Below are 13,258 nucleotides of genomic sequence, written 5' to 3' on the forward strand. Positions count from 1 at the left end.
ACTGCATCCTAAAATTGTAAAGAAAGAAACACTTACATATATATTCAAAAATAAAATTAAATAAATGAGGGGATAGAATGTAACTGTAAAAATGAAAAAGATTTTTAAAAAGTTGATAAATTTGTTGAAAAAGGAAAGAGAAAAAAATTAAAATTGAAAGACTAAAGAATCATGGGAAAAAAAACAAACCATGAATTCTATATGCTACATTCCCCTAGTGCTGGAGTTTGCAGTTCTCATTGATTGGTAAACTTGGTCTTGGCTGGATGTTCTTGCTGAGTTTCTAGGAGGGGGCCTGTTGCTTTGATTCTCAATTGTCTTTGCCCCGGGTGGAACTGCACTGCTCTTGCCAGGGGCCAGGCTAAGTAATCTGCCCCAGTGTGCTCTATGTGGCTTTTGTTCCCTGAAGGCTTTCCATGCAGCTTTAGAGGATGAGAATGAAAATGGCAGCTTCTCAATCTCTGGCCCCCAACCCAAGCCCTAAGCTTGGGTCCCCACTTTTCAATGCACCCTTAAGGAATAGCACTTAATCACTCCTGTCTCCCTGGTCTCCAGACGCACTCTGTGCTCATCCAGACTGTGACTATTTCTATCTTAGGCACATGACCCTGTTTCGAGTCTCTAAACCCTGCAGATTCCTGTGGTGGGCTCCCGTGCTGCTCCTCCCCAGGGAGGAAGAGGGGGTCTCACTGGTTCTGCCACTTGTTGGGCCCTTGCTTGGAAAGCAGCCACCTGACTGTGCTATGGTTTTCGGTTAAGGGCAACCCTGATCTGAGAGCCCACTCCTGGGCTCACTGTTTGTGGCCAGCTTCCCAATCTGATGCCTGAGAACTCTGCTGCACTCAGGCATCCCTAGTCTTCCTGTGACCCGGGAATCCTGAGACCACACTGTCCTACCTAGGATTCTGTCCGCCTTCACCACCTGAGTGCCTTTCACGTGGGACATCCCTCACCGGAGCAGACTTCTAAACTTTCTGATTTTTTGCTCTGCTGCTATATCACTTTCTGGTAGACAGCTTACAGAGGCTCCTTCCCCCTGTGGTTAATCTTCCCATATATCTCCTTGGATTCACTTCTCTGCACCTCCTACCTTGCAGAAAGTGGTCGCATTTTTATTTGTAGAGTTGCAGCTATTCCTTTCTTAGATCTCTGGTTGAGTTCACAGGTGTTCAGAATGATTTGATAAATATCTAGCTGAGTTTTTGGGACCAGATGAAACTAAGGTCTCCTACTCCTCTGCCATCTTGATTTCTCCCTCCGAGTTATTTCTAAGGAATCTACTACAAAATGAATTTCAGAGTATCAAAATGAATTGAGAGAGTAATGTAAGACTGGAGATGACCATACAATGTATGGTTCTTAGTAAAACTAAGGTTAAATGAACATGTAAAAAGAAGGATATAATAATATGTAATATCTGGTGGATATGTGTTTGACAATATAAATGTAATTATAAAGATGGGGAATAAATAAGAGTGGCATAGGCAAAAAATTATAACTGCTTTAATTATTTATAATAGTGTTGGTACTGTTATTATATCTGAAGCATTTGTATTTTTAATATGGGGTGAAACAGAAAAGTATTTATGAGCTATCCTAATCCCATCATCTGTGTTCTTTTTTTTTATTTTTTATTGTTATGTTAATCACCATATATTACATCATTAGTTTTTGGTGCAGTGTTCCATGATTCATTGTTTGTGCATAACACCCAGTGCTCCATGCAGAACGTGCCCTCCTCAATACCCATCACCAGGCTAACCCATCCCCCTACGCCCCTCCCCTCTAGAACCCTCAGTTTGTTTTTCAGAGTCCATCATCTCTCATGGTTCGTCTCCCCCTCTGACATACTCCCCTTTTCTTCCTCTCCTGTTATCTTCTTTTTCTTTTTTCTTAAAATATGTTGCGTTATTTGTTTCAGAAGTACAGAACTGTGATTCAACAGTCTTGCACAATTCACAGTGCTCACCATAGCACATACCCTCCCCAATGTCTATCACCCAGCCACCCCATCCCTCCCACCCCCAACCACTCCAGTAACACTCAGTTTCTTTCCTGAGATTAAGAATTCCTCATATCATTGAGGTCATATGATACATGTCTTTCTCTGATTGACTTATTTCACTCAGCATAACACCCTCCAGTTCCATCCACGTCGTTGCAAATGGCAAGATCTCATTCCTTTTGATGGCTGCATAATATTCCATTGTGTATATATACCACTTCTTCTTTATCCATTCATCTGTCGATGGACATCTTGGCTCTTTCCACAGTTTGGCTATGGTGGACATTGCTGCTATAAACATTGGGGTACACGTACCCCTTCGGGTCCCTACATTTGTATCTTTGTGGTAAATACCCAGTAGTGCAATTGCTGGATCGAACGGTAGCTCTAATTTCAACTGTTTCAGGAACCTCCATACTGTTTTCCAGAGGGGTTGCACCAGCTTGCATTCCCACCAACAGTGTAGGAGGGTTCCCCTTTCTCCACATCCCCGCCAACATCTGTCGTTCCCTGACTTGTTAATTTTAGCCATTCTGACGGGTGTGAGGTGGTATCTCATTGAGGTTTTGATTTGGATTTCCCTGATGGCGAGTGATGTTGAGCACTTTTTCATGTGCCTGTTGGCCATTTGGATGTCTTCTTTGGAGAAATGTCTGTTCATGTCTTCTGCCCATTTCTTGATTGGATTATTTGTTCTTTGGGTGTTGAGTTTGATAAGTTCTTTATAGATTTTGGATACTAGCCCTTTATCTGATATGTCATTTGCAAATATTTTCTCCCATTCTGTCGGTTGTCTTTTGGTTTTGTGGACTGTTTCTTTCGCTGTGCAAAAGCTTTTTATCTTGATGAAATCCCAATAGTTCATTTTTGCCCTGGCTTCCCGTGCCTTTGGCGATGTTTCTAGGAAGAAGTTGCTGCGGCTAAGGTCGAAAAGGTTGCTACCTGTGTTCTCCTTTAGGATTTTGATGGACTCCTGTCTCACATTTAGGTCTTTCAACCATTTGGAGTCTATTTTTGTGTGTGGTGTAAGGAAATGGTCCAGTTTCATTCTTCTGCATGTGGCTGTCCAATTTTCCCAACACCATTTGTTGAAGAGACTGTCTTTTTGCCATTGGACATTCTTTCCTGCTTTGTCAAAAATAAGTTGACCATAGAGTTGAGGGTCCATTTCTGGGCTCTCGATTCTGTTCCATTGATCTATGTGTCTGTTTTTGTGCCAGTACCATACTGTCTTGATGATGACAGCTTTGTAATAGAGCTGGAAGTCCGGAATTGTGATGCCACCAGCTTTGCTTTTCTTTTTCAGTATTCCTCTGGCTATTCTGGGTCTCTTCTGGTTCCATACAAATTTTAGGATTATTTGTTCCATTTCTTTGAAAAAAGTGGATGGTATTTTGATGGGGATTGCATTGAATGTGTAGATTGCTCTAGGTAGCATTGACATCTTCACAATGTTGATTCTCCCAATCCATGAGCATGGAACGTTTTTCCATTTCTTTGTGTCTTCTTCAATTTCTTTCATGAGTATTTTATAGTTTTCTGAATACAGATCCTTTGCCTCTTTGGTTAGATTTATTCCTAGGTATCTAATGGTTTTGGGTGCAATTGTAAATGGGATCGACTCCTTGATTTGTCTCTCTTCTGTCTTGTTGTTGGTGTATAGGAATGCCACTGATTTCTGTGCATTGATTTTATATCCTGCTACTTTACTGAATTCCTGTATGAGTTCTAGCAGTTTTGGGGTGGAGTCTTTTGGGTTTTCCACATACAGTATCATATCATCTGCAAAGAGTGAGAGTTTGACTTCCTCTTTGCCGATTTGGATGCCTTTGATTTCTTTTTGTTGTCTGATTGCTGTGGCTAGGACTTCTAATACTATGTTGAATAGCAGTGGTGAGAGTGGACATCCCTGCCGCGTTCCTGACCTTAGGGGAAAAGCTCTCAGCCTTTCCCCATTGAGAATGATATTGGCTGTAGGTTTTTCATAGATGGCTTTTATGATATTGAGGTATGTACCCTCTATCCCTATACTCTGAAGAGTTTTGATCAAGAAAGGATGCTGTACTTTGTCAAATGCTTTTTCTGCATCTATTGAGAGGATCATATGATTCTTGTTCTTTCTTTTGTTAATGTATTGTATCACGTTGATTGATTTGCGGATGTTGAACCAACCTTGCAGCCCGGGGATAAATCCCACTTGGTCGTGGTGAATAATCCTTTTAATGTACTGTTGGATCCTATTGGCTAGTATTTTGGTGAGAATATTTGCATCCATGTTCATCAAGGATATTGGTCTGTAATTCTCTTTTTTGATGGGGTCTTTGTCTGGTTTTGGGATCAAGGTAATGGTGGCCTCATAAAGTGAGTTTGGAAGTTTCCCTTCCATTTCTATTTTTTGAAACAGTTTCAGGAGAATAGGTATTAATTCTTCTTGAAATGTCTGATAGAATTCCCCTGGGAAGCCATCTGGCCCTGGGCTTTTGTTTGTTGGGAGATTTTTGATGACTGTTTCAATTTCCTTAGCGGTTATAGGTCTGTTCAGGTTTTCTATTTCTTCCTGGTTCAATTTTGGTAGTTGATACATCTCTAGGAATGCACCCATTTCTTCCAGGTTATCTAATTTGCTGGCATAGAGTTGCTCATAATATGTTCTTATAATTGTTTGTATTTCTTTGGTGTTGGTGGTGATCTCTCCTCTTTCATTCATGATTTTGTTGATTTGGGTCATTTCTCTTTTTGATAAGTCTGGCCAGGGGTTTATCAATCTTGTTAATTCTTTCAAAGAACCAGCTCCTAGTTTCGTTGATCTGTTCTACTGTTCTTTTGGTTTCTAGTTCATTGATTTCTGCTCTGATCTTTATGATTTCTCTTCTCCTGCTAGGTTTAGGCTTTCTTTGCTGTTCTTTCTCCAGCTCCTTTAGGTGTAGGGTTAGGTTGTGTATTTGAGACCTTTCTTGTTTCTTGAGAAAGGCTTGTATTGCTATATACTTTCCTCTCAGGACTGCCTTTGCTGTATCCCAAAGATTTTGAACAGTTGTGTTTTCATTTTCATTGGTTTCCATGAATTTTTTTAATTCTTCTTTAATTTCTTGGTTGACCCATTCATTCTTTAGTAGGATGCTCTTTAGCCTCCATGTATTTGAGTTCTTTCTGACTTTCCTCTTGTGGTTGAGTTCTAGTTTCAAAGCATTGTGGTCTGAAAATATGCAGGGAATGATCCCAATCTTTTGGTACCGATTGAGACCTGATTTGTGACCTAGGATGTGATCAATTCTGGAGAATGTTCCATGGGCACTAGAGAAGAATGTGTATTCCTTTGCTTTGGGATGGAATGTTCTGAATATGTCTGTGAAGTCCATTTCGTCCAGTGTGTCATTTAAAGTCTTTATTTCCTTGTTGATCTTTTGCTTAGATGATCTGTCCATTTCAGTCAGAGGGGTGTTAAAGTCCCCCACTATTATTGTATTGTTGTCAATGTGTTTCTTTGCTTTTGTTATTAATTGCCTTATATAATTGGCTGCTCCCATGTTCGGGGCATAGATATTTACAATTGTTAGATCTTCTTGTTGGATAGACCCTTTAAGTAGGATATAGTGTCCTTCCTCATCTCTTATTACAGTCTTTGTTTTAAAATCTAGTTTGTCTGATATAAGGATTGCCACCCCAGCTTTCTTTTGGTGTCCATTAGCATGGTAAATGGTTTTCCACCCCCTCACTTTCAATCTGGGGGTGTCTTTGGGTCTAAAATGAGTCTCTTGCAGACAGCATATTGATGGGTCTTGTTTTTTAATCCAGTCTGATAGCCTGTGTCTTTTGATTGGGGCATTTAGCCCATTTACATTCAGGGTAACTATTGAAAGGTATGAATTTAGTGCCATTGTATTACCTGTAAGGTGACTGTTAACTGTCTGTTGTCTGTGTTCGTTTCTGCTCTTTGCTGCTTTTAGGTTCTCTCTTTGCTTAGAGGACCCCTCTCAATATTTCTTGGAGGGCTGGTTTCGTGTTTGCAAATTCCTTTAGTTTTTGTTTGTCCTGGAAGCTTTTTATCTCTCCTTCTATTTTCAATGATAGCCTAGCTGGATATAGTATTCTTGGCTGCATATTTTTCTCGTTTAGTGCTCTGAAGATATCTTGCCAGTCCTTTCTGGCCTGCCAGGTCTCTGTGGATAGGTCTGTTGCCAATCTAATGTTTCTACCATTGTAGGTTACATATCTCTTCTCCCGAGCTGCTTTCAGGATTTTCTCTTTGTCTCTGAGACTCGTAAGTTTTACTATTAGATGTCGGGGTGTTGACCTATTTTTATTGCTTTTGAGAGGGGTTCTCTGTGCCTCCTGGATTTTAATGCCTGTTTCCTTCCTCACATTAGGGAAGTTCTCTGCTATAATTTGCTCCAATATACCTTCTGCCCCTCTCTCTCTCTCTTCTTCTTCTGGGATCCCAATTATTCTAATGTTGTTTCGTCTTATCATATCACTTATCTCTCGAATTCTGCCCTCGTGATCCTCTAGTTGTTTATCTCTCTTTTTCTCAGCCTCTTTATTTTCCATCATTTGGTCTTCTATATCGCTGATTCTCTCTTCTGCCTCATTTATCCTAGCATTTAGTGCCCCCATTTTTGATTGCACCTCATCAATAGCCTTTTTGATTTTGATTTGGTTAGATTTTAGTTCTTTTATTTCTCCAGAAAGGGTTTCTCTAATAACTTCCACGCTTTTTTCAAGCCCAGCTAGTATCTTTAAAGTCATGATTCTGAACTCTAGGTCCGACATTGTACTAATGTCCGTATTGAGTAGGTCCCTGGCTGACGGTACTACCTCTTGTTCTTTTTGCTGAGGTGATTTCTTTCGTCTTGTCATTTTGTCCAGAGGAGAATAGATGAATGAGAGAACAAAATGCTAACAGGTTTACAACGTCCCCAGCAAATATAGTGTATACAAATCAGACCTGAAACCAGGGGAAAAGAAAGGGAAAGAAAGAAAAAAGAAAGAGAAAAGGAAAAAAAAAAGATAAAAACAAAAACAAAACAATACAAAAAAGGCAGAATATGATCAAATATGATCAGGCTAGTGCATAGATCAGTGCCACACACTAGATTTTGGGCGTATTTTGGTCTGTTAGAAAAAAGTGCCTCCTAAAATTTTAAAGGAAGAAAGACATATATGTACAAAATAAGGGTTGATACAATGAAGGGATGGAAGATGACTGTAAAGATGAAAATTATAAAAGATTTTATAAAAGGACTTGGTAAGATAAGTTGTTTGAAAAAAGAAAGAAGATTTAAGAAAAAAAAAAAAGAGGAAAAAGGGAGAGAATGTGATCAGGCAGGAGACTAGAACAAAGCCATACACTAGTGATTTAGGGTATATTTCGATCTGTTAGAAGAAACTGTACCTCAAAATTTTAAAGAGAGAACAACTTATATATATATATGCCAAAAATAAGGGTAACTACTATGAAGGGATAAAATATGACTCTAAAAATGAAAAATAAAAATTTTTTTTTTTTAAAAAAGGGATTTATAAGATGTTGGTTGAAAAAGGGAAATAGAAAAATAAAAAAAAAACAGTCAACAAAAATTAACTTTGATGAAATAATGAATCATGGTAAAAAAAAAAAAAAAGCCATGAATCTATGTGCAGTATTCCCCTAGCGCTGGAGTTCTCCTATTCTCCTTGATCGATCAACTTGGTCTTGGCTTGCTGGCTGTTTGTGCTGATCATCTGGGGGAGGGGCCTGTTGCTGTGGTTTCCAAATGTCTTTGCCGGAGGCGGAATTGCCCCGCCCTTGTCGGTCCGGGCTAAGGAAGCTGCTCCGGTTTGCTCTCAAGAGCTTTTGTTCCCTGCAAGCTCTCGGTACAGCTTTGGAGGACCAGGGCAGAAATGGTGGCCTCCCAATCTCCACTCGGAGGAGCTGAGAACTCAGGGCCCTGCTCCTCAGTGTGCCCCCAGAGAAAAGCAGTCACTTCCGTGTCCCCGGTCTCCGGCCGCACTCCGTGCTCACCCGGCCTGTGATCGAGCGTTGCTATCTCTGGCACCTGACCCTGCGCGGAGTCTCCAAACCCAGCAGATCCCTGCAGTGCGTTCCCGCACCGCTCCTCCCCGGGAAGGAAGGGGAGTCTCCCCGGATCTGCTGCTTGTTGGGTCCCTGCTGGGGGAGCCGTGCCCCGACTGGGCCGCGGATCACAGTTTATGGCAACCCCGAGCTGAGAGCCCGCGCCTCGGCTCCGTCTCTGCAGCCGGCTTCCCTGCTCTGATACCTGGGAGCTCTGGCGCACTCAGGCACCCCCGGTCTCTCTGTGACCCCAAGGGTCCTGAGACCACACTGTCCCGGGAGGATTCCACCCCCCGCTTAGCCACTGCAGCGACGTCCCTCCACCGAGCCAACTTCTCAAAGTTCCGATTTTGTGCTCTGCGGCTCTAGCACTTGCCAGAAGCGGCCGGCGGAGGCCCCTCCCCCGCCGTCTATCCTCCCGAATATCGCCTCGGATTCACTTCTCCACACGCCCTACCTTCCAGTAAGTGGTCGCTTCTCTGTTCAGAGAGTTGTTGCTACTCTCCTGTTCGATCTCCTGTTGAGTTCGTAGGTGTTCAGAATGGTTTGATCCCTATTCAGCTGAATTCCTGAGACCAGACGAAATCTAGGTCTCCTACTCCTCCGCCATCTTGCTCCGCCTCCCATCATCTGTGTTCTTAACAATCATGATCCTCAGTATGGAAGAAAGGAGATACAGGGTAATGAAGATACATTTAGACAAGAACCCTATAGTCCTGCATTTGAATTGGAAATATTATTTACTCATGAGTTATTGTATCTGTCAATATCTATCTGTCTATATTTATCTGTATCCCATTCTGTCCACTGAAAAGGAAACAATGATCAAACCAATAGCAATGAGCATGCCTTGCACACCAATTGCCAACTTGAAATATTGCTTGCCATTATAAGGGGCCACGGCTTCTTGGATAGATGGCTGATTTTAGATCAGGTAATGTAACAGATGAATTTAAAACATCTTGACATATTAGGTATCAAGGAAACTATCAAAAATATTCTGGCTATATCAAAAAGATTTAGGAGCTAACTTAAAGAGCCTTCCACTAGCTGAAGATTGAGCCATTTGAGGTGAAAAAGGGATAAAAATTAGATTGAATTTAAACTCATAAAGCTTTTTTTTTTCTCTGAGTTTAAAATGATATTTTAAAACACACCAATTGGTAACATTTTGAAAATGAGAGGACAAATTCATTTTCTCGAAAACAGGTTAAATAAGAGAAAGAACTGAGCACTGATCTTGCTTTTTCCATAAGAACCATTCCACTCTGTAGCCACAAAGAAAAAGAGAAGTGCTTCATTAAAAAATCATTACAGCTACTACAGGAAAAAATGATAGAATTAGAACATCACCTTTTTATAACACCACTGAATTGAATGAATGGATCCAGGCCTGAGCATCCCTCTTCCAGCATCAAAAAAGGAAGCAACTAGATATTATTTACTTCCTGATGATAGAATACAGTGGAAGCCTTTTTTTTCCCCTCAAAGGGATTGGATCCAAATTTGGTTAGAATCTTAATCCAGATGTCAGTTTGTAGGAAATTCAGAAACATGTTGAACTGCACCATGAATATACAATTAGCACAAAGCAGACTAGAAAAACTACAGGTCAAATGGCCCAGGTTCTTCATCCTACAAACTGTAACAAAAAAATGGCATAGAGGGGAGACAACTGTTGCCTTGGATTTTCCCTTTACAACATCATCCCATTTTTTTGCTATCATATCTGAATAAAAGTTTGGATAAAGAATCTTCGGTTAGCAATAATTACCTTTTGATATTTTGAGGGCATTGCTCCATTGTCCTTTACTTTTCCGTGTGACGATTGAAAAGCCAAAAGCCATTCTGATTCTTATTTATTTGTTTTTGAGCCTTTTAACCTCTTCTCTGAAACAGTTTTGGATATTTACTTTGTCTTCCTATTCTTAAATTTCACAATGATGAATTTTAGTGTGACTCTATTTCTCATTCCTCAAGTTAGGAATTCTGTGGTATTTTTATTTTGAAAAATCTATCCTTTAGTTTCAGAGAAATTTTAAATATACTTGATATTTTCTTCTGAGAAAACCTGTTACTTTAATGTGGAAGTTGCTGTATCAATCAATATATTAGCAAGTTAAGTCCAATAACATATTAAACAAATATATCATGACCACATGGGGTTTATTGTAGGAAGGCAGGTTGGGATAAATGTGAAAATCAATTTGTTTGCCACATTAATAATAAAAGAGGAAAGTGATAAGATGATCTAGTAGATACAGGAAAAGTATTTGGGGGCACCTGGGTGGCTCAGTCATTAAGTGTCTGCCTTCAGCTCAGGTCATAATCCCAGGGTCCTGGGATTGAGCCCCACACTGGGCTCCCTGCTCGGTGGGAAGCTTGCTTCTCCCTCTCCCACTCCACCTACTTGTGTTCCCTCTCTCACTGTGTCTCTCTCTGTCAAATAAATAAATAAAAAATCTTAAAAAAAAAGCATTTGATAATTTCAATATTTGTGCATGGTAAAAATCTCTCAGCAAGCCAGGAAAACAGAGGAGATTCCACAAGTTTATATATCCAAAACTTACAGCTAACATCAAGTTAATGATAGAATATTGAATTCTTTACTTTTGAGTTTTGGAAAAGGATAAATTATATTTGATATCCCTACTCCTGATTCTTGTTTCTTTCTGATTTGCTAAGACTCAGATTAGCTTTCTTCTTTCACCAGTTCAGGTGCTTAAGTGTGTGTTTTCTCAAGTAAACCAAGTCTGTTTTTACTGTTCCACATGAGTTCAAAGCTTCAAAAGTTTGTATTTCTTGTCAATTATTTTCTTCTTTCCTGTTTTAGTTTTATTTATCCTTGTAGTTTTTTTCCCTCCCCCCACTGAAACAAATCCTTTTTCTGTAATTGTAATAAGGTTTCAGGTGAGGCTCCAACATGCCATGATTAGTGGGAATTTCAGTCAGTTGTTTGTTTATATCTTTTGTAGTAGATAAGTTTAAAATTTTTGAGGTTTAAAATCTATCACTCTTTTCATACAAATCATTTAAATTTTTGTGTTTGCTTAGGAAGTTTATTTCCACCTTGTTTATAATTAAAATATTTGGCTTATCATACTGTAATAATAATAACAATTATTATAATTATTTATTTTATTATGTTCAGTTAGCCAACACAGAGCACAGCATTAGTTTTTGATGTAGTGTTGAAAGATTCATTAGTTGCATATAACACCCAGTGCTCATCACAACTCGTGCCCTCCTTAATATTTAACCTTTTAATCAATTTGATTGTGTGTGTGTGTGTGTGTGTGTGTGTGTGTGTGTGTGTGTGTGTGTGTAGGATGTAGGATGGCCAAGTGTCTGACATGATTTTCAAATGGATAGCAGATTGTCCATTAAGTGATCTTTCTCTCCCCACTGGCATCAATGCCTGCCAGCTTTATTTAGACCATAGTTCTGTATCTGTGTTTGTGCTTCTTAAGGAATTTATACTCTGCTCCCTTTACATCTTTGTCAATTTCATTTTCATGAAATTTTCATTTATGGTAACTATGTATTTTAGTAGCGGATGGGGCAATATTTTCTTCTGTACTTGCTAATTCTTTTCATATGAGCTGTACAATTAGATTTTCGTGTTCCGTAAAAATTCTGTTGAGATTTTATTTGAGAATATTTTGAATTTCTGGGTAATTGTGAGAGACTTAATTTTCATTCTCAGGTCAATTTAATATTATCAGTTTTCTGAGGGTAGCGATCATGTCTGTTTGGTTCATGATTTTATCCCCATTGCCTAACATAGTGTAGGCATGCAGTAACATATTTTATATGTGAATAAATATGTGTGTAATCTTTCTTTATAACTTATATACTATTCATTGCAATAAACATACAATGCCATTAGGTAGCACAAGACCCACTGAGGCAAAAACATCTTCCATCATTAAAGCGTTTTCTCCTTAAGTACAGAAAAATCTCAATTAGGCAGGAAAAGATAAATTGCTTTGTGTATGTGTGGGAACATACATTTATGGCAACTTGTGCTCAACATAATAAAAAAAGGACGTACTTGGTTTTATTTGAACATATACTGCTAATTACGTGATTTGGACTAATGCCAGTAAAAGTAATAAAGTTATTAAAAATTAACTGTATGATCCTTTGTGACTTTAAGTGATTGGTTTAAAAAATACATCTATAAATTTAATTTGGTGAATGAAGGCAAGAATCTGTCATATATTTCATATTGTTACTTAGAATTGTGTTTCTATTTTTAAGAATTTAGCTGTGGCTCTGCAAATGAGTAGTTCTTTATTTCATCCAAAATGCTGAAGGACACTTTTTTTTCTCCTCTTTTCACTTTGTAAACAGATTGCTTCGTGGTACCACTCTTACTCTAAACTCTTCTGTATTCTCTGTACCTCTTTCCTTTTAAGGGCTGGGCACGTGGAGCTACCTGGCCTTGGTGTTGTGCCTCTGAGTGCTGGCTTTAAGAACGAAAGTACTTCATCTGGTACCTTTGACAGGCTTCTGATTTAACAAACGAAGGATTACAAGTTTACAGTTTATTCACACTCTCATTATCCAAGACAATGCTGAAAACTGCAAAGATAATAAAATAAATAAAATAAATTGGAAAACTTTAGGGACAGATGAATTGCCTCTCTCATCTCAGTTGCTGTCTGTTAATCTTTGGAAGACAATTACTAACTTCATACATTTTCTAAGCGAAGGAAGTCTAAGTGCTTTTCTCTTTTTTGATCTAATTGTTGCTCATGGAGTAAATGCTTTGATAAAAAGCTGTGAGGGAGAGTATGATTTATTATGGTGTCAATTTTCCAGTGTAAATATTTTTTAATATATTGATATGTTAAGTGCATAGCTCTTGATTATATATCACACCAATGCAGGAAAGTCTGAGAGGCTTAGCTATGTAAATTTCTTTCACTTGTTATTTTTTGACAGCATGCCAACTTAAATCTTTTCCACTGTTTATTTTAAAATGTGAAAGTAGTTTTCATGTATTTTAGATAGACAAAATAATTTATTTTTTATTTATTTTTTTAAAGATTTTATTTATTTATTTGGCAGAGAGACACAGCGAGAGAGGGAACACAAGCAGGGGGAGTGGGAGAGGGAGAAGCAGGCTCCCCGCTGAGCAGGGAGCCCAACGCAGGGCTCCATCCCAGGAACCTGGGGTCATGACCTGAGCCGAA

At 39.0% G+C, this 13,258-nt stretch overlaps 1 pseudogene; it reads left to right on the forward strand.

The window, feature by feature from the left end:
- LOC114205885 (14-3-3 protein zeta/delta-like) overlaps window positions 1-12,581 on the forward strand; it is a 45,806-nt pseudogene extending 33,225 nt beyond the window's left edge.
- Window positions 12,582-13,258: the final 677 nt, after the last annotated feature.

Source organism: Eumetopias jubatus, unplaced genomic scaffold (assembly GCF_037043125.1).
Source record: "Eumetopias jubatus isolate StellerSeaLion01/CBP00866 unplaced genomic scaffold, mEumJub1_p1.0 scaffold_7, whole genome shotgun sequence".
Taxonomy (NCBI): Eukaryota; Metazoa; Chordata; class Mammalia; order Carnivora; family Otariidae; genus Eumetopias; species Eumetopias jubatus.